Source organism: Budorcas taxicolor, chromosome 11 (genome assembly GCF_023091745.1).
Source record: "Budorcas taxicolor isolate Tak-1 chromosome 11, Takin1.1, whole genome shotgun sequence".
Taxonomy (NCBI): Eukaryota; Metazoa; Chordata; class Mammalia; order Artiodactyla; family Bovidae; genus Budorcas; species Budorcas taxicolor.
In genome coordinates this window covers 34,827,382-34,845,666 of record NC_068920.1, presented here as the reverse complement: position 1 = coordinate 34,845,666, position 18,285 = coordinate 34,827,382, and the positions used below count along the sequence as shown (strand labels likewise).

Genomic DNA, 18,285 nt, shown 5'->3' with positions numbered 1-18,285 from the left:
TCCCTGGTATTGAGTAATCCGGGATGTTGACAGCCATTTATGGGGGTCTCCTCGCAGGAGAGTGTTGACCTCATGTGGGACTTTTATGATCAAATCTTGGCCCAAAGTCAGCTTGGTTGCCTCCCGGACCAATAAGGCAACTGCAGCAACTGTCCGTAAGCATCCCAGCCACTCAGTGGCAATATTGTCCAGTCATTTCAGGAGATAAGCCACGGGTCTGTCCCATGTCCCCATAGTCTGGGACAACACTCCCATAGCCACCTTGTCCTTTTCAGTCAGGTAAAGAGTAAACAGTTTATATAGGTCTGGCAGGGCCAAGGTGGGTGCTGATGTAATTGTACTGGGTTTGAGTTCTATTACCAGTGGGACTTGTTTTGCATCAGGGGTGGGTTGTCTTCCTCCCAGACCTCAGGGAGGTTGAGTTAACTCTCTCTCTCGACTGTTTAACCCGTCCAGTTTCCCTTCTGGGAGATCGTGCAACCTCCATTCATCTTGAGGGGTTACCGAGAGGAAGAGTAAATAGGTGGTTGATCCCACTCGAAGAGTGGGTCTTTCGTGGGTGGGTGGGGAAGGTCACTTGTGCCTCCAATTTAGCAAGTCTCTTCCCAACAAAGGTACTGGGCATTCAGGGATGTATAAAAACTCACGAGTCACTTGGTGTCCCCCCATCTGACATTTTTGGGATAGGCTTGAGACACAAAGGCTGCATTTATCACCATCTGAGACCCAGCAGCCTCTGGATCTATTGGCGTATAAAGTCTACAGGCCTCGCACAGTCTTTCGTAGAACTCAGAGGGTGATTCGCTTTCCCTTTGAATCACTTTGGAGAGTTTTGCCATACTCATAGGTTTTCGGGGCCCCCTCTTGAGGCCTTGTAAAATAGCTGCCCAATATCTCTCCAGGTGGCCCCTCCCTTCCTCTGGGTTACAGTCCCAACTGGGCCTGTCATCGGGGGTGGCTAGTTCTGCCCACCGCTGCAGAGTGGCAGTACCCTAGGTGCCATTTCTCTTAACCATTTTCTGACCTCAGTTAGGATCCTGTCTCTCTGCCAGTTTAATATATTTGTAGAGGAAAATAATAATAGGCTACAGAGGGCTGATGGTAGTGCCCACATGCGTCCTGAACCAGAGGCTGTTGTAGCTCTCTGAGGGGCATCTGTAGTGGGGTTCTTTCCCCCCTGTTCCTTGGCAGAGCGCAGCCTCTGTCTAATTTCTGTGTTTTCTTCCCCCTTCCCATCAGTACTCACTGAGAGAGGTGGATACAATCTAGGAGGTCCGGCTGAGATGGAATTCTGGGGGCGTTGACTAGAGGTCTCCATTGCTGGGATCGGAGCCTGCCGAAATGGCGGCTCTATGATCTCTGGGAGAGCTGGCGGAAGAGCAGAGGCTGCTGTAGGAACTTCACCTGGCCCTGGATTGGGCATTAAGGCGGCCTCCGGTCCCGGTGGAGCACTGGGAGGCAGGTGCGTCATTGTTAAGTATGAGGGAGGGGTCAGGTCATCCCCATCCAAATCCTGTAGAATTTCCTTTTTATCATCAGTCAATTTTTGTGCCATTAATATTTTCCCCTTTCCCTTCTGGAATACAGAACCTTGTCCAAGTAGGAGGGTCTTGAGCTAACCCTAGTCATGAGTCAATATATAGATTTTGATCTGGGTGTCTTGGCTCTCCTATGATTACTGTATAGACTGTTTCCACTATTTTCAAGTTCATGGTGTTCTCTGGTGGCCATCCTACTCCCATAGGGGGCCATTCGACCTCACAGAGCATGTAGAGGTAGTTAGGCATCATCTTCATCCCATGCTGCTGCTGCTGCTGCTGCTGAGTCGCTTCAGTCGTGTCCAACTCTGTGCGACCCCATAGACGGCAGCCCACCAGGCTCTCCCGTCCCTGGGATTCTCCAGGCAGGAACACTGGAGTGGGTTGCCATTTCCTTCTCCAATGCATGAAAGTGAAAAGGGAAAGTGAAGTCGCTCAGTCGTGTCCGACTCTAGCGACCCCATGGACTGCAGCCTATCAGGCTCCTCCGTCCATGGGATTTTCTAGGCGAAAGTACGGGAGTGGGGTGCCATTGCCTTCTCTGTCTTCACCCCATAGTCTTCTGCAAATCCCTTCTTTAAATTTTTAATCATGCACTCCAATACAGTTGCCTTAGATTCACTTCCCCCCATCTTGCTTACCTTCTCGGGCCTTCTTTTCCTTTTCCTTTTCGTTCTGTCTATGAAGTTCTCGGTACCCTATGTACTTCTGATATTTCCAAGCAATGAAATGCTTAAATTGCCATTCCACCTCCTTCCTAACTGGGGTGAGAAAAGCCTTACCTGCCAGATCACAGAGGGAGAAGGGGGATCAGCGTGTCTTCATCTGCCAGTCAGCACGGCCGAACCAGAACACCACATGGTCCAAGACTGTTTCTCCCTTAACTTTTAAAGTCCGTTCTGCCTTGGTGGACTTGATCAGGTGCGGATGAAAACACAGATGGGTTAAATATCCCACGTCCTAGGCCATCTCCAAAAAAGCCAATTCGTACTCACTTATGTATTCCCCTCCTAGCATGACAATTCCAAGGGGGTCAAGAATTTCACAGCAGATGGGACACCTCCTGGGGGAGGGTAGAATACGAGCACACAAGGACCAAGTTTCTTCTCCTAAAAATCCCTTGGTGATTGCTTGGTGATAATTTTCCCCAAGATGGCATGGACACCACCCCCTAAATGATCTTCACAAATTTCCTTCCTAAACCCTAACACGTTTGTCAACCTGTGTACCAAGCAATCGCTGCTGCCTGCCTATTCCAGGCCCCCGTGGGTCCGTGCCCCTTCTAGTCCCTCCCAGGGGGGTGATCAGGCCCCCTCTTCCACTCTGCCAGGTGGGTTCCTCCTCACCTGAGCGCTCAGTTCCCTTGCTGCTGTTCACCACCTGCCAAAGCAAAGTAACTGGGCATTGAAAGGCTGAATTCTTCCAGAGGGGTGAGGCGCCTTCCCCCTTCTAGGAGATTCAAGCCACAAAGCCTCGGGATGGCCTCAAATGAGACCTGTCTCCTCAAAGTGAGGAGTTTCCCGGCCCATGCACCAAATGTAGCCGCATGTTCCGGGAAACAAACTCACTTAGAAGGACGATGCAGATAGTGAAGTGCAGTTTATTACACCAGCGGGCCCAAGGCACAGTCTACTCTTAGCCAGGGACCATGACCAGTTTTTGTGAAAACCTTATATACCATAAGTGTACATGTTCAAACCCACCTCCCCAAATTCTCTGAAACTAGTCTGAACAAAGGAAAAGAAAGATACAATCAAAGTTAACCCAGGATTCATATGCCTTAAACCCGTGATTCGTATGCCTTAAGCCTAGGTAGTTAACTGTGGACAATTATCTATAGGCCTGTGGTCATACCCCAATAAGCATAATAGAATTTATGATTCTATTTGGTTACACAGATAATTAGTGTATTCCTTTAGGTGATGGAAAGTCTAGATACGAGGCCTGGGGCTCTTCCATTGGGGGCGTAGGGTCTGGTTTTCCAGTTGGTATGTCGTTTCCATAAATACTGGGCATATAGCTTAAAGTCCACAGTCCGGCCCAAGATGGAGTCCTGCTTTCAAGATGGAGCCTGTTCTGTCTGTTTCCTCCTTCAAAACCATAAAGGTGAGAAGGAGATCATAGTGAAAAAGAACACATTGGAAGTAAATCTGCTCATAGGAGCTTTACTGTTTCATTGTTAGAAAATTTCAGATTTGTCCCGGGCAGGCAGCTTTATTAAAACCTAAAAACCTTCCTAACTTCTATTATTTTCTTGTCCGTGGGAGGCTTCCTCTGGCTGCCAGGCTGCAGAAACTTCTTCATGGCCGGGAGATTGCTGACTCTGGTTTTTAGGGCTTGCTAAAGCTGAAACAGTACTTCGGCCACCTCACGCGAAGAGTTGACTCATTGGAAAAGGCTCTGATGCTGGGAGGGATTGGGGGCAGGAGGAGAAGGGGACGACCGAGAATGAGAAGGCTGGATGGCATTACCAACTCGATGGACGTGAGTTTGAGTGAACTCCGGGAGTTGGTGATGGACAGGGAGGCCTGGCGTGCTGCAGTTCATGGGGTTGCAAAGAGTCGGACACAACTGAGCGACTGAACTGAACTGAATGCATGAGAACACAGCCCAAAGTGCAGCTAAAGAGCAGCCGTGTCACTGGCGCAGGCCAGAAGGGACTCTGAGACCTTCCTAGACAAGGGCCAGCTGAGGCCCATCCATCAGCACCAGAAGGAGGCCCATGAGATAGGAAGGGGACAGCCCAGAAGTGTTCTCCCCAGAGAGGTCTTAGTGTAACACTCCATTCGGCTTCCGGATCTTCCCACACACCAATCCTGAAGGGTTCACCCTCAAGTGCAGTGTAACAAAGAGGAGTGTGTCAGATATCAGCACAGATTAAGGCTCCAGATGTCAAGACAAGAAGAGCTAGGACACGGGCTGGAACCGAAGACAGAAAACATGAAAGGTCGTGTATGAGGTCAGTCGGAGGCAATCTGCCCTCAGAGAGAGAAATCAACGTGTGAGAGAAGGATCAGGAACTGAGGGGAAGAAGTGAGATGGTGGGAAACCCACTCAGACAGACTCAGGAAAAGAGGGACACACGTGGGACAGAGGGGAGAGAAGAGGAAATGAGGACAGAGGCTGAAGTGGAAGAGGGGCCAAGAGAGATCCAGCCCTGGGTCTGTCTCCTGGTAAAAAGGAGGGCGTTTTCTGTGGGGCAGAGTGCACCTCCGATGTCCTTGGCTTGACAGATTCTTTCCACACTCCAGACCAGGGCCTTGGAGTGAACTGAGGAAACTGGGGGGCAGCGAGGTCTGGACAGGGATGGGGACCCACTCCCAGGGTCCAGAGAGCAGATGCCGAGTGGGGGTGTGGCTGGCCCCCAGGCCAAAAGGCTGGGGTCCAGCTCTTCCACATAGTAGAGAAGTTCAACCAGATGTCAGCCCTGCTCAGCTTGTTGCCCACCAGGTAGTCTTGTCCGTGGCTCTTCAGCACCTGGGGAATGGAGGGGACAGATCAGGGACACAGGTCCTGGCAGGCTGGACCCCTGCCCCTCCCCTGCCCCTCACCCAGCCCCACGTCCCCCTCTGCCCCTCGCTGGGCGGGTGGGAACCTCAGACTTTCTGCTCCCTCCAACTCAGGGACGGGCCAGGCAGGTTCTTGCTGTTCCCTCCTCATCCCCAGTGGAAGGCAGACCACCATTTCCTTTTCCTGTTCCCTCCTCGCTGTGGCTGCCTTACTTCTTCTTCCATGGGGCCAAGGCCTTAGCATCGTCTGCACTGTGTTTTTGTGGACTGCACACCCTCAAGTGTGCAGCCCTGAACTCCACAACATGACCCTTCATCCATCTCTCTCTGTCCTCTCCCTCATCCTTGGGCAGTGTCTCCATCTTCATGACAGCCTTCTACCACCCTGAGCAAACTAATGCAGACTCTGTATTTCTTCTCATCTCTTTTCCTCTCCTCATTGCCTGGTCTTACAATAAATTTTTTTTTTTTTTTTTTGGTTCATCATTTTAGTTGAACATGATTTCATGTAGTTTTGATCAATACTTTGCCAACAAAAGGTCTGCCTAGTCAAGGCTATGGTTTTCCCAGTGGTCATGTATGGATGTGAGAATTGGACTATAAAGAAAGCTGAGCACCAAGGAATTGATGCTTTTCAACTGTGGTGTTGGAGAAGACTCTTGAGAGTCCATTGGACTGCAAGAAGATCCAACCAGTCCATCCTAAAGGAAATCAGTCCTGAATATTCATTGGAAGGACTGATGCTAAAGCTGAAACTCCAATACTTTGGCCACCTGATGTGAAGAACTGACTCACTGGAAAAGACCCTGATTCTGGGAAAGACTGAGGTGGGAGGAGAAGGCGATGACAGAAGATGAAATGGTTGGATGGCGTCACTGACTCAATGGACATGAGTTTGAGTAAACTCCGAGAGCTGGCGACGGACAGGGATTTCTAGCATGCTGTGGTCCATGGGGTTACAAAGAGTTGAACATGACTGAGCAACTAGACTGAACTGAACTGAACTGATCGTGAAATGTTCAAACAGAAACAACTAAAATATGTACTAGGCACAGTGATGGAACACTGCTTCATTGATTTTATTCCACTCTCTTCAAAAGTCTGAGAACCATGTACTGAAATATCTAGATTATTGTTTCCTGAACAATTTTTCCTTTGTCTCTTTCTTCCACCCCACTGCCCCCATATCTATCTAGATACATGTCAATCATCCCCAAAACACTACCACATTCTCCTGACGGGCCACTGGTCTCATGTCTCCCTACACAGGACACCAGAATATATTCTGATATATTGCTGACATCATGCTCTTCTTGGATCAAAACTCCTGCACCGTGTTCTGAGGACCCATCTACTCCAGGCTCTGGTGTGGCTCTCAGAGCTTCCATAGCCCAACCTCTAAGTATAACCATGAAATTCCATTGAGTAGAGAATTCCAGACTGGGTCTGAGTAATAAAAATTTGGCTGAAAAATTATAACTTGGGTAAAACTAGTACAATTCTTCTACACATTCAATTTTTATCAAGTGCCCTGAGACTCAGAGTACTACATTAGTATTTAGAAAGGCTCACAGAGGTGAAGGTTAATGCCCTGGCCATGCCAGGCACTATTTTTCTTTGTCTTCTGACCTCACTGCCAAAAATGCTGAAGAGTTCACTTACATTTTCAAATGCAGGGAGATAACAGTTTGTTGTCTTTTCTCAGCTTAGGCTCAGCTTGGCCTCTTTTTCAGCAGGTGGGCACAGTGGCAAAACCAAGATCATTTCACCCAAATCTGCCACACCCTCTGAATACATATCAATCCTGAAAAGATAAAATGACCAAATTGTCAAATGTCTCTGCCTTAGATTTTGGAAAGGGTAAGAATGAGACATTGAGAGGTAGCAAAGTAATTCTCCATTCGTGCATTTTTCTACGCCAGTCATTTACCTTGGTTTCTTACAATTAATTTTAGCATTCCATTTTAGAACAAGCCATCAAGGTAAACATATGTATAATATTTTTGTTGTACACATGACCAAATATAGGGACAGAGCACATCAGTGACCCGTCCATAGTCACAGGCATGAGAGAATCGGGTGGAATCGGCACAGGTAACCACGGGACCACACCTGGGTGTGCCATTTCTGCTGTGCCATGGTCTGAGCATGGTTAGTGTGATGTGTTAGTACCACCTCAGTCATGTCCAGACAGAGTCCTGGCACCTCAGTCCCAGTCACATCCCTCTTCCTCTCTCATCCTGTTAGAACACCAGGTCCATTTAGAGTCCCAATACCAGCACTTCCTCCAGTTCTTTCCCATAGAACCTGGTTCCATAACACTCTCCACATACTATTGCCAGACTCTGTTTTTCTTTAATTTCTCAAGACTGTACCTTTCATTCCTTTTTCATGGCTGAATAATATCCCACTGTATGGATGTACCAGCTTTTGTTTTTTCATTCATCAGTTAATGGACATCTTTGTTTCTAATTATTGATTATGAACAACACTGCTATGAACTTCTGAGCATAACTTTTAGTGTGGGATATTTTTAATCCTCTTGAAAGGAATTGCTGAGTCATATGGTAACTCTATGTTTAACTTTTAGAGTAAGTGCAATAGTTCTTTGAGTGCTAAGTCATGTCTGATTCTTTGTGACTCTGTGGACTATAGCCCACCAGGATCCTCTGTCTATGGGATTCTCCAGGCAAGAATACTGGAGTTGGTTGCCTGCCCTCCTCCAGTGGGTCTTCCCGACCCAGGGATCAAACCCACGTCTTGCGTTGCAAACAAGTTCTTTACTGTTAGAGCCACCTGGGAAGTTCCTTACATGATTTTAATTTCAATCGTGTAGTCCCATCACAACTGAGAGAATACCCCTCACCCCCAGGATATAGTTGTACTGAAAAATCTGGCCAACTAAAACTATATCAAAATGCTTGATGTAACCTTACCATATTGAGCTCAAGCTCTGCTAACCCTTGTCTAGTGGCCAGTCCATGTAAAGGGATAATGAGTTCCTAGTCACCATTCTTGGAATTTTTGGAATTCAAGAACCAACTCCTTTAGATCCTTCCCTTTCTAAGCTTTCCCTTCTAGGTACTCAGATGCTTTGTCCCTTGTCTCTGGCTGTTGGTGGGTGTCCAGTTCAAACAAGCCTGAACCCCTGGAGTCTTGGTTCTACCATCCTCTTCGCTTCACAGACCAGCCATGTCACTGTGCTATATCCATGGACGGTATCCTCTTCCATAGGCAGTTGATTTCACTCCAAATTTATTTACTCTTCCCTCATACTCATAGGTCTTTGCTGTACTGGACTCAGTGATGCCCCACAAGGCTTATACCATCCTGTTGGTCATGATGCCTTGCCTTGATCTGCTCAGTAGGGAAGGACCTAAATTGTTCCTACTAGTTGTTGATGAAAAAACTAAAAACTACCATACAGGGCTCTCTCCTTCATGTCTTTCCTGTAGAGGTTGTATTTCGTGGCAATGTAGTTGAGAATGGCTCTGGTCTGCACCAGCTTCATCCCATCAATTTCAACCATTGGCACTTGCTGGAACATCAAACTCCCATCTTTTGAAAGTAAAAAAGAAGGGTGAAATGTTGGATATGTTGCACCCTTTTAAGATGAGCAAATGTTTGCTGAAATAACTGAAGATACAAAGTGAAACACTAAAATGACCTGGTAGGGTTAAGCAGGATGGCATTTGGTTTGCCTTTTACTTTCTATCCTATTATTTCATTTATCCTTTTATTTCCCATTCAGACATATGGGCGATCCCTTGTAAATCTGGGCTGATTTGTCTTCATGTATGTTTTAGAAAGAAGCTGGAAGAGGCTGCAGCAAGTGTGCCAACCAGTTGATGTTTAATGGTCATTCCAGAGAAAATCTCAGAACACATAAGACGTGTTTTCAGAGAGTTTGCCCTTTCTCTGCTCACCGAGTGTACATTATTGCTAGGATGTTACTTTGCCAAACCCAGACTCACAGCAACTTCTGGACCTGTTTCTCCTTTCTTTTCTCAGATGAACACCTTTTCCTGACCTTAGGTGGGAGTGCTGTATGATCCTAACAGATACAGTCACTCACGATGCAGAAAGGCAGAGAGAGCACAGAGAGAGCGTTCACAGGCACTGGGGCTGGCTCCTTTAACAAACACTTGAGTTCCAGCCCTTCTTGTCCCAAGTGAGTTGCAAGACCTTTTCAGGGAACTCAACCTTTTACTTTTAACCATATTTCTCCCTCTTTATTAACCCCACTCCCACCATGCACACCTATGACATTGGTGTTGTTGAAACTTCACCTTAAGACTTCTACTGGATACTCCCATCAGAGGAATTTAGTTCCTGGGCTTACCATTTTTTAACTTATCCAAGTCTTCTGGTTTTTCTATAACTTTCTCTTCAAACTGAAAGGCAGAAAGAAGTGATAAGTTTTTGTTACTTTATTCCATAGCATTGCTGAACTTGCATGGCCTGTGTCTGGTGCCCACTGTGGACACTGTAGGATTTCCAAGTTAGGCCGGTGCACAGAGGACAGTGATCAAGGCCATTTGGAGATTTGGATTAGAGCCACCAAGATAAAAGCATGGGTTGCAGCAACTAACTGCCTATTTTGCAGGTTAATTCACCTCTACCCTGTCCCCACCTCTGTCAGTGATTAGGTAATGATATGGGGGGAGGGGAATATCACTGGAGGGAAGGGACTGGGAAGTTCTAGTTATGGAGTTTTAATGTCTCTGGAAAGCCTTTCTCTCCCTGTGAGATCAGGATAGGATTTTGGGGTGTCCCCGAGTATGGTGTATCCATGGAGCCATTGACCCCCAAGAGGCTGCCACCAGGGTCCTCTGCTGTATATTACCTCCCTCCTTTCAATTTTTTATTTTAAACTTGTGTCTTGATGGTGAAAAGTTTGAGAATTGGGGATTTCTAACTGACTCATTGAGTAGTTTATTATGGATTGACATGATCCCATAGGGTGAGACCATACAGATAGTGAGTGTGTGGGCAACAATTTATAAAGCACCCAGTTCAAGACAACCCTGAGAGGCAATGGATGGGTAGTCATTGTGAGAAGGGGCTGGCTGGTCAGCTGTTTCTTGTGAAACTGATGGAGATGAATGGGGTTGTGAGGATCAGGCTCTGGGCCCAGAGAACCCAGAATTCCAACGATCTTTGGTCAGTCGAGCCCCACACCCTCCTCCTTCAGGCTGGGCTGGACAAGAGGAAGCCTGGATGCTCTCATCGTCTCCCCCTTCTTCACCGTCCTGTGCTGAACTCATCCCTCCCAGGGACTCTGAACACATCCTTGAACCCCAAGGCTGAACCGCGGGGAAAAATGTTGGTTGTTGATTTATAGATTTAACAACCTAGAACGGCAGTGTTGGAATTTTCTGTGTACTTGTTGATTTACATACTTGAAAACGGACCAAGCTAATGTGCCCTGCATTCCTGAAGCAATTGAGAAAGTGTAATCTGAGGCTTAGGTAAACATGTTTTTAGGAAGCTAAGGGAACACACTAGAGGTTCCCTTTGCAGGACGCCACCTCACCTGAAGTCCTCCTTTACTGGTCTCCGCTGCGGCTGCTGCTGCTGCTAAGTCGCTTCAGTCGTGTCCGATTCTGTGTGACCCCATAGACCGCAGCCCACCAGGCTCCCCCTGGGAGATTCTCCAGGCAAGAACACTGGAGTGGGTTGCCATTTCCTTCTCCAATGCGTGAAAGTGAAGTCGCTCAGTCATGCCCGACTCTTAGCGACCCCATGGACTGCAGCCTATCAGGCTCCTCCGTCCATGGGATATTCCAGGCAAGAGTACTGGAGTGGGTTGCCATTGCCTTCTCCGTGGTCTCCACTAAGGGACTAGATCTCTGAATTTTGTCCACGACTCCCTCCCCAGGAAACCCTCACAGAGTTGCTGGCTCCCTCTGACCTGGGCTGAGAAGTGCTTTTCTGAGTGACACCTCTAGAGGGCAGCACTCAACAGAGTCCCAAGGAAACCTATCCGTTTACTACTGAGAATACAGCGTTTTTACACTCAGGTTTTCGGTGTCCTCCTAGGTGCTCCCAGTCCTCTTTTAATCACCCATTTACGTGTCTGCATCCTCACTAGAGCATAAGTGGCCTGAGGGTAGGGACTGTGTCTATCTTGACCATTCTTGTATCTCCAGGACCTGGTACGAAACCTGGCACTTCAGTTCATCACTCAGTCCTGTCCAACTCTTTGCAACCCCATGAACCGCAGCAGGCCAGGCCTCCCTGTCCATCACCAACTCCTGGAGTTTACCCAGACTTATGTGGATTGAGTCAGTGATGCCATTCAACCATCTCATCCTCTGTCGTCCCCTTCTCCTCCTGCCCTCAATCTTTCCCAGCATCGGGGTCTTTTCCAATGAGTCAGCTCTTCGCATCAGGTGGCCAAAGTATTGGAGTTTCAGCTTCAATATCAGTCCTTCCAATGAACACCCAAGACTGATCTCCTTTAGGATGGACTGGTTGGATCTCCTTGCAGTCCAAGGGACTCTCAAGAGTCTTCTCCAACACCACAGTTCAAAACCATCAATTCTTCGGTGCTCAGCCTTCTTCACAGTCCAACTCTCACATCCATACACGACCACTGGAAAAACCATAGCCTTGACTAGACAGACCTTTGTTGGCAAAATAATGTCTCTGCTTTTTAATATGCTGTCTAGGTTGGTCATAGCTTTCCTTCCAAGGAGTAAGCATCTTTTAATTTCATGGCTGCAGTCACCATCTGCAGTGATTTTGGAGCCCAGAAAAATAAAGTCAGCCACTGTTTCCATTGTTTCCCCATCTATTTGCCATGAAGTGATGGGACCAGATGCCATGATATTTGTTTTCTGAATGTTGAGCTTTAAGCCAACTTTTTCATTCTCCTCTTTCACCTTCATCAAGATGCTCTTTAGTTCCTCTTCACTTTCTGTCATAAGGGTGGTGTCATCTGCATATCTGAGGTGATTGATATTTCTCCCAGCAATCTTGATTCCAGCTTGTGCTTCTTCCAGCCCAGTGTTTCTCATGATGTACTCTGCATATAAGTTAAATAAGCAGGGTGACAATATACAACCTTGATGTACTCCTTTTCCTATTTGGAACCAGTCTGTTGTCCACTTCTAACTGCTGCTTCCTGACCTGCATACAGATTTCTCAAGAGGCAGGTCGTGGTCTGGTATTCCCATCTCTTGAAGAATTTTCCACAGTTTATTGTGATTCATACAGTCAAAGGCTTTGGCATAGTCAATAAAGCAGAAATAGATGTTTTTCTGGAACTCTCTTGCTCTCTCAATGATCCAGCAGATGTTGGGAATTTGATCTCTGGTTCTTCAAGGTGCCCAACAAATTCATTGCCGAGTGAATGCATTAAATCCAATAGGCAGTTTGTTACAATCAGCACTGCTCTATATTTCTGATTTATGTTTTAACTTTAATTACTTTTCTTTTCTAATATGTATATTTTTTCCTTTTCCTATGGAAATTTGTGGCATGCACAAAATAAAAGATACAATGATTCTCCTTGTAACCATCAACCAGCTTCAATAATTATCAGCACAACCCAATCGCAAGTCATCCATATACCTACCCCCGGTCCCTGGTAATAATTTGAAACAAATCCCAGATGTTATACATTTCATCTTTAAATATTTCATGGTATATTACTAGATCATTAAACTTATTTTAAAACTAACCACAATATATTAAAATGACATATTAACAATAATTACTTACTATCAATTGGTATTTAATATTCACATTTCTAATTGTTACATGAATGTAATAAATAATTTCCAGTTCTAAAAATCAAAATTCAGGAAATTTTCTGACAATTCAGTGGTTAAGGCATGGGCTTTCTTTCACTGTTGTGGGCCTGCTTTTGATCTCTGGTCAGAGAATTAAAATCCTGCAAGCCTCACAGCCAAAAACAAATAAACAAAAAATTTCTTTTTATTTTTTATTTTTGTATTTTATTTTTTAATTATTATTATTTTTTAACTTTAGAATACTGTATTGGTTTTGCCATACATTGACATGAATCTGCCACGGGTGTACATGAGTTCTAAATCCTGAACCCCCCTCCCACCATCCTCCTCATATCATCTCTCTGGGTCATCCCAGTGCACCAGCCCCAAGCATCCTGTATCCTGTATCGAACATAGACTGGCGATCCGTTTCTTACATGATAGCATATGTTTCAATGCCATTCTCCCAAATCATCCCACCCTCTCCCTCTCCCACAGAGTCTAAAAGTCTGTTCTATACATCTGTGTCTCTTTTGCTGTCTCGCATACAGGGTCATCATTACCATCTTTCTAAATTCCATATATATGCGTTAGTATACTGTACTGGTGTTTTTCTTTCTGGCTTACTTCGCTCTGTATAATCGGCTCCAGTTTCATCCACCTCATTAGAACTGATTCAAATGTATTCTTTTTAATGGCTGAGTAATATTCCATTGTGTATATGTAACCACAGCTTTCTTATCCATTCATCTGCTGATGGACATCTAGGTTGCTTCCCTGTCCTGGCTATTACAAACAGTGCTGCGATGAACATTGGGGTACACATGTCTCTTTCAATTCTGGTTTCCTCAGTGTGTATGCCCAGCAGTGGGATTGCTGGGTCATAAGGCAGTTCTATTTGCAGTTTTTTAAGGAATCTCCACACTGTTCTCCATAGTGGCTGTACTAGTTTGCATTCCCACCAACAGTGTAAGATATTTTTATTGTTTATTGTCCTTGAGAAGAAGAAATTTCAATAAAAATCTGTTAACCTAATAAATGTTTTTAATGTAAAATTCTTAGCAGATCATTTAATAAGGAAAATTTCCTCTGTGAGAAAATAGTTTGATACAGTCAATTTTCCTGGAGTAGGCAATGGCAACCCACTCCAGTGTTCTTGCCTGGAATCCCATGGACGGGGGAGCCTGGCAGGCTATGGCCTATAGAATTGCAAAGATTTGGACACGACTGAGAGACTAGGCATGCTTGGTCACTTCAGTTGTGTCCTACTCTCTGTGACCCCATGAACCATGGCCCGCCAAGCTCCTCTGTCCATGGGATTCTCCAAGCAAGAACACTGGAGTGGGTTGACATTTCCTTCTCCAGTGATAAAGTATGAAGTGAGTGAAGTGAAGTCGCTCGGTCGTGTCCGACTCTTTGCAACCTCGTGGACTGTAGCCTACCAGGCTTCTCAGTCCATGGGATTTTCCAGGCAAGAGTACTGGAGTGGGTTGCTATTTCCTTCTCCAAGAGACTAGGCATGCATGGTCAGTTTAGATCCAACTGGAGATGAAACCTACCTCCACTCCAGCTGCAGCCAGGAGCCACTGAACGCACTCCATTCTGCCGTGTCCGTTGAGATAATGAAAAATGGGCTTCCCTGCCATGATGGCAGTCTCCTAGTTCCTATAACCCTTAATGAACCAACAAGTGAATGGATGAATGAAGAAATGAACAAAGAATAAAAACACAGAAGCTAACGCCATTATGATACATGGCTGAACAGTACCAACAATGCTGAAGAATTGGCCTTCCTCATGACAGTTGGAAGAGTCCCTGGAATGTCTTCCTTAGCCCAAATTCCCACTCCCAATAGCCAGCTGTAGGAAATTCCACCAAACCATTGTCCAGCCTCCACTGGGTAAAATCTGTTTTCTTGGCAGGCTAAGAGGTGAGTCTGTGGTATGGATGCATGGGTTGGTGTCGGGGAGGGGAAGGATTAGAGAACTAGTATTTATTGCAAAATTCCTAATAGTCCTGCCCCAATGCTGACCACTCTGAATGCATTATATCTTTAATCCTCACAAGAATCCCATGGAATAGTTAGTATCTCCATTTTTCAGTTGATGAAATGGACCTCAGAGCTTAAATAACATTCATGGGAATCCACACCATGGATTAAAACCAGGGCAGGGTGGGAACCCACACATGTGCAGGTCCTGGGAGCCTGGGAAGGAGGGAACTTAGAGCCAGAGGACTTCACAGACAGGAGGAGGAGGAAGGGGAGACAGAGTCCATGTTCAGCTCCTACCCTAGTATGCTGCATTTGTTCAAAAGCTGAAATTAGGACTCATATTTGCTTTACTGTTGCTCAGAAGATCCTGATTCTTTCCACCTACACAGGATGCCAAGCCCTTCCATTTTCCTGGAATTGTACATTCTGCCTCTCTTGGTGCATCTTACGTCTAGAGAAAGGGCTGTTACTGCATTAACTGTACAGTCTAGGGTAGAAGTGACATTTGCTCTATGTCTGTCATGCACTGCCCATTCTCACAAACTTGTCTTCATTTAACCCTACAAGAATCACCTGCTATGAAGTTTGCCATTGCTCTCACTTTGAAGTTGGGGATACCAAAATTTCTAGGGTAACTCGCACAAAGTTGGTGGCAGACCTGGGATTCAAACCCATTTCTATATGAACCCAAGTCTTGGCTTCATTTTTCATATTAACATTTTTCAAAATAAGCATGACAATCCCTCAGTGGACTGTGAAATTTTCCAGTTTTTAAGAGAAAGCATCGTTTCGTGAGTTATCAGTTTCAGTTATGTGTTTGTTGCAGGTTCAGGTGGAAGAAAGCACGTGGGCACACTCATTTGATCATTGCAGTGGTTAGAGGTACTTGGGTCTTGTCAGGTCAGTGAAGTCTGAAAGCCCCTGGTCTACAGCAGCCTGTGTGTGGAGTGGACATGGCAGGGAACCAGAGAATGAAACTCAAAGTTTCCAACAATGGACAGAAATTATTGGGTTGGCCAAAAAGTTCCTTCAGGTTTTCCTGTAAGCTGTTATAGGAAAACTCAAGCAAACATTATGACCAACCCAATTGTTCTCTCATGGAAGTGAATGGAAACATACAGGACTTAGTAAAAGCAGAAACCCCAAAGCCAGAATATAGGAGGAAACAGCTGCACTTTCTATCCAAATCCCAGCTCTGTTTGAAAGCATTAAGATCTTTTTGCAACATTTTGTTGACTGTTCAGGACAAAAATATACTTCTCTTTAGCTGATAGAGTATGAATAACTTGAATTTTAGATAACAAAATGTTTTCAATATGCACATTTTAAAAATTTTATTTAGTTTTGGTTTATTTATTTTTTATTTCAATATTCATATTTTTAATGTAAGAATCAGTGCTCTAACTTTTAGAAAGTAAAAGATCCCTTGGAAACATACTTAACTCAGCAGTCTTCAAGTTGGACACTGTGTATATCATACTTTTCTTATCATGGGGAATGAAGGAGCTGTGATTCAGCAGAATTCTGAGAAGGGTGTCCCTGTGAAGTGGAGGTCACAGGTCCCCTCACACTAAGCTCCCTTATCCGGTGACCAAGGATCATGTTACAAAGGGAAATGAAGTTTTAACTTGCATAATATTTTATCTCATCTTTCTTATAAGTAACTTTCTTCACCTTTTGAAGGCTGGGGCAAAAGTGATATAAACTTTCTGGCCCCCAGAAAACGAGAACTAGAGAGGTTCAGTAACTTGCCATTCGTCACACACGTGTGTTCCCAATTCACACTCAATATCTAGCAAGTGTGTCTACCCTCAGGACAACCCCGGAAACGGCTTCTAGTATCTTATTGTCAGGAGGAGGAAATTCGAGTTCAAAGAGCTGAAGCTGCTCTCCTAGCTCACTCGTTTTGTGAGCACTGGGGTCCTTTGAAGACATCTTCTGACTTTTGGTCTGGGGCTCCCCCCCAACCATGTAATGCTTACGCCCCCTCTCTGCTGGTCTCTGAGATCCTCAATATTAGTTTGTTCCCTATTCAGAATCCGTTAGTCAATTAACAGTTAAATAGGAGAGAAGGAAACATTAATTCTGTTAGCTGATTCTTAGGGGCTTGATATGAGTTAAAAACGGATAAAAACGTACCTTACTTTACCCCAGACCTTAAAAACTTACTGTGAGTATCCTGAGCACTAGTATAACTATATTTGACCTTCATAAGGAGGTAGGCTTATATTCTCTGAAAAAGAATGTGTCTTGGGATAATTCCAGTGTGAACTAAAGGAGCTGTATCTCAGGGAGTAGGTGGGAGGGGGCTCCTAGTAACAGTGTTTCTTAGCAGAGAGAAAGGAGGCTTAGAGACAAAGCCCAACTCCTTTCCTTAAAAGATAAATAAACCCAGGGGAGTTGTTTAATCTCTGTACCTCAGTGTTCTCTTTTGACATACAGCCATGTCTACTAGTGAGGGCTGTTGAGGAAATTAAATTAGATAAGGCATAAAAAACTCATAACAGGGAGCAGCAAATCCAGCTTCCGTCCTGCTCCCAGTTCCTGGGAGACGGGTGAGTGAGCACACCGGGGAGCACGTGAGGCTTCTGTCTGTGTGTCTGTCTATCTGGTATCTCCCTCTTGACTTCCAGCTCTCGTGCTATGCTCTGCTGTGCTAAGTCAATTCAGCCCCTATAGCTCTAGTAGGAACAGGATTTTATATATATCCAGATTCTGTCAACTACTTGATATACTGGTTCTCTTTTTATTTGTCTTGTGTGAAAGATCAGTGATGCTCACTGACTAGTTAACCTGGATTAGAGGAAGATTTTGGCTAAGGTTCAGTGAGGTCTGGCACAGCCTTTTGAAACCCCAAGACTGAAGTAGACCCCTGGTTCTGTCCCTGAACCATGCACCCTGCTTTCCGTTCCCCCAGGCCTTTCCCCTCCCACTCACTCCCTGATCTGGACTCTCTGGAATCTTCTGCCCCCCTACCCAGGCCCTTTGGATGGGTTCCAGCCATGGCAATGGGAAGCCCACCCCTTTCTATAGCAGGAGTCCAGGGGCTCCCACTCAGTACCCTTCTCTCCACCCTCCTGTCCCTTCACTGATCTTTCTTCAGCATCTTCTTTCTGGTTGACCTGTCCACGGATTTCCTTCTCAACAAGTTTCCTTCAAACCTCCTCAACTAACACTCGTTGGGCAGTTGGCTGCACTAAGAAATGATGGCTGGTGGGGAACACAAGAGGAATCTGATGTGGTCCCTGCCCTGGAGGGGTTGCAATCTAGTCGGAAAAACAGGCTTGTAGACAACTGACAGCACACAAAGAGCCCTGCAATGACTTCACTTGAATCGGTTCGACGCCAAGGACCATGATTCTCTCAGCGAAGCAAGTGAGAACAAGGGCAGAGGCTGCAGGCTGAGAAAGCAGAGGGTGCTGCCCACCTGCCCCGGTTGGCCCCAGCGCCATAGCATCTCAGCCTCCAAGCCAGTGACTCTCATGGGGTCAAACCTCATCCCCATC

At 45.7% G+C, this 18,285-nt stretch overlaps 1 pseudogene; it reads right to left on the bottom strand.

Annotated features, from left to right (window-relative positions):
• Positions 1-3,755: 3,755 nt before the first annotated feature.
• On the bottom strand, positions 3,756-14,432 carry LOC128056370 (glutathione S-transferase A1-like; annotated as a pseudogene).
• Positions 14,433-18,285: the final 3,853 nt, after the last annotated feature.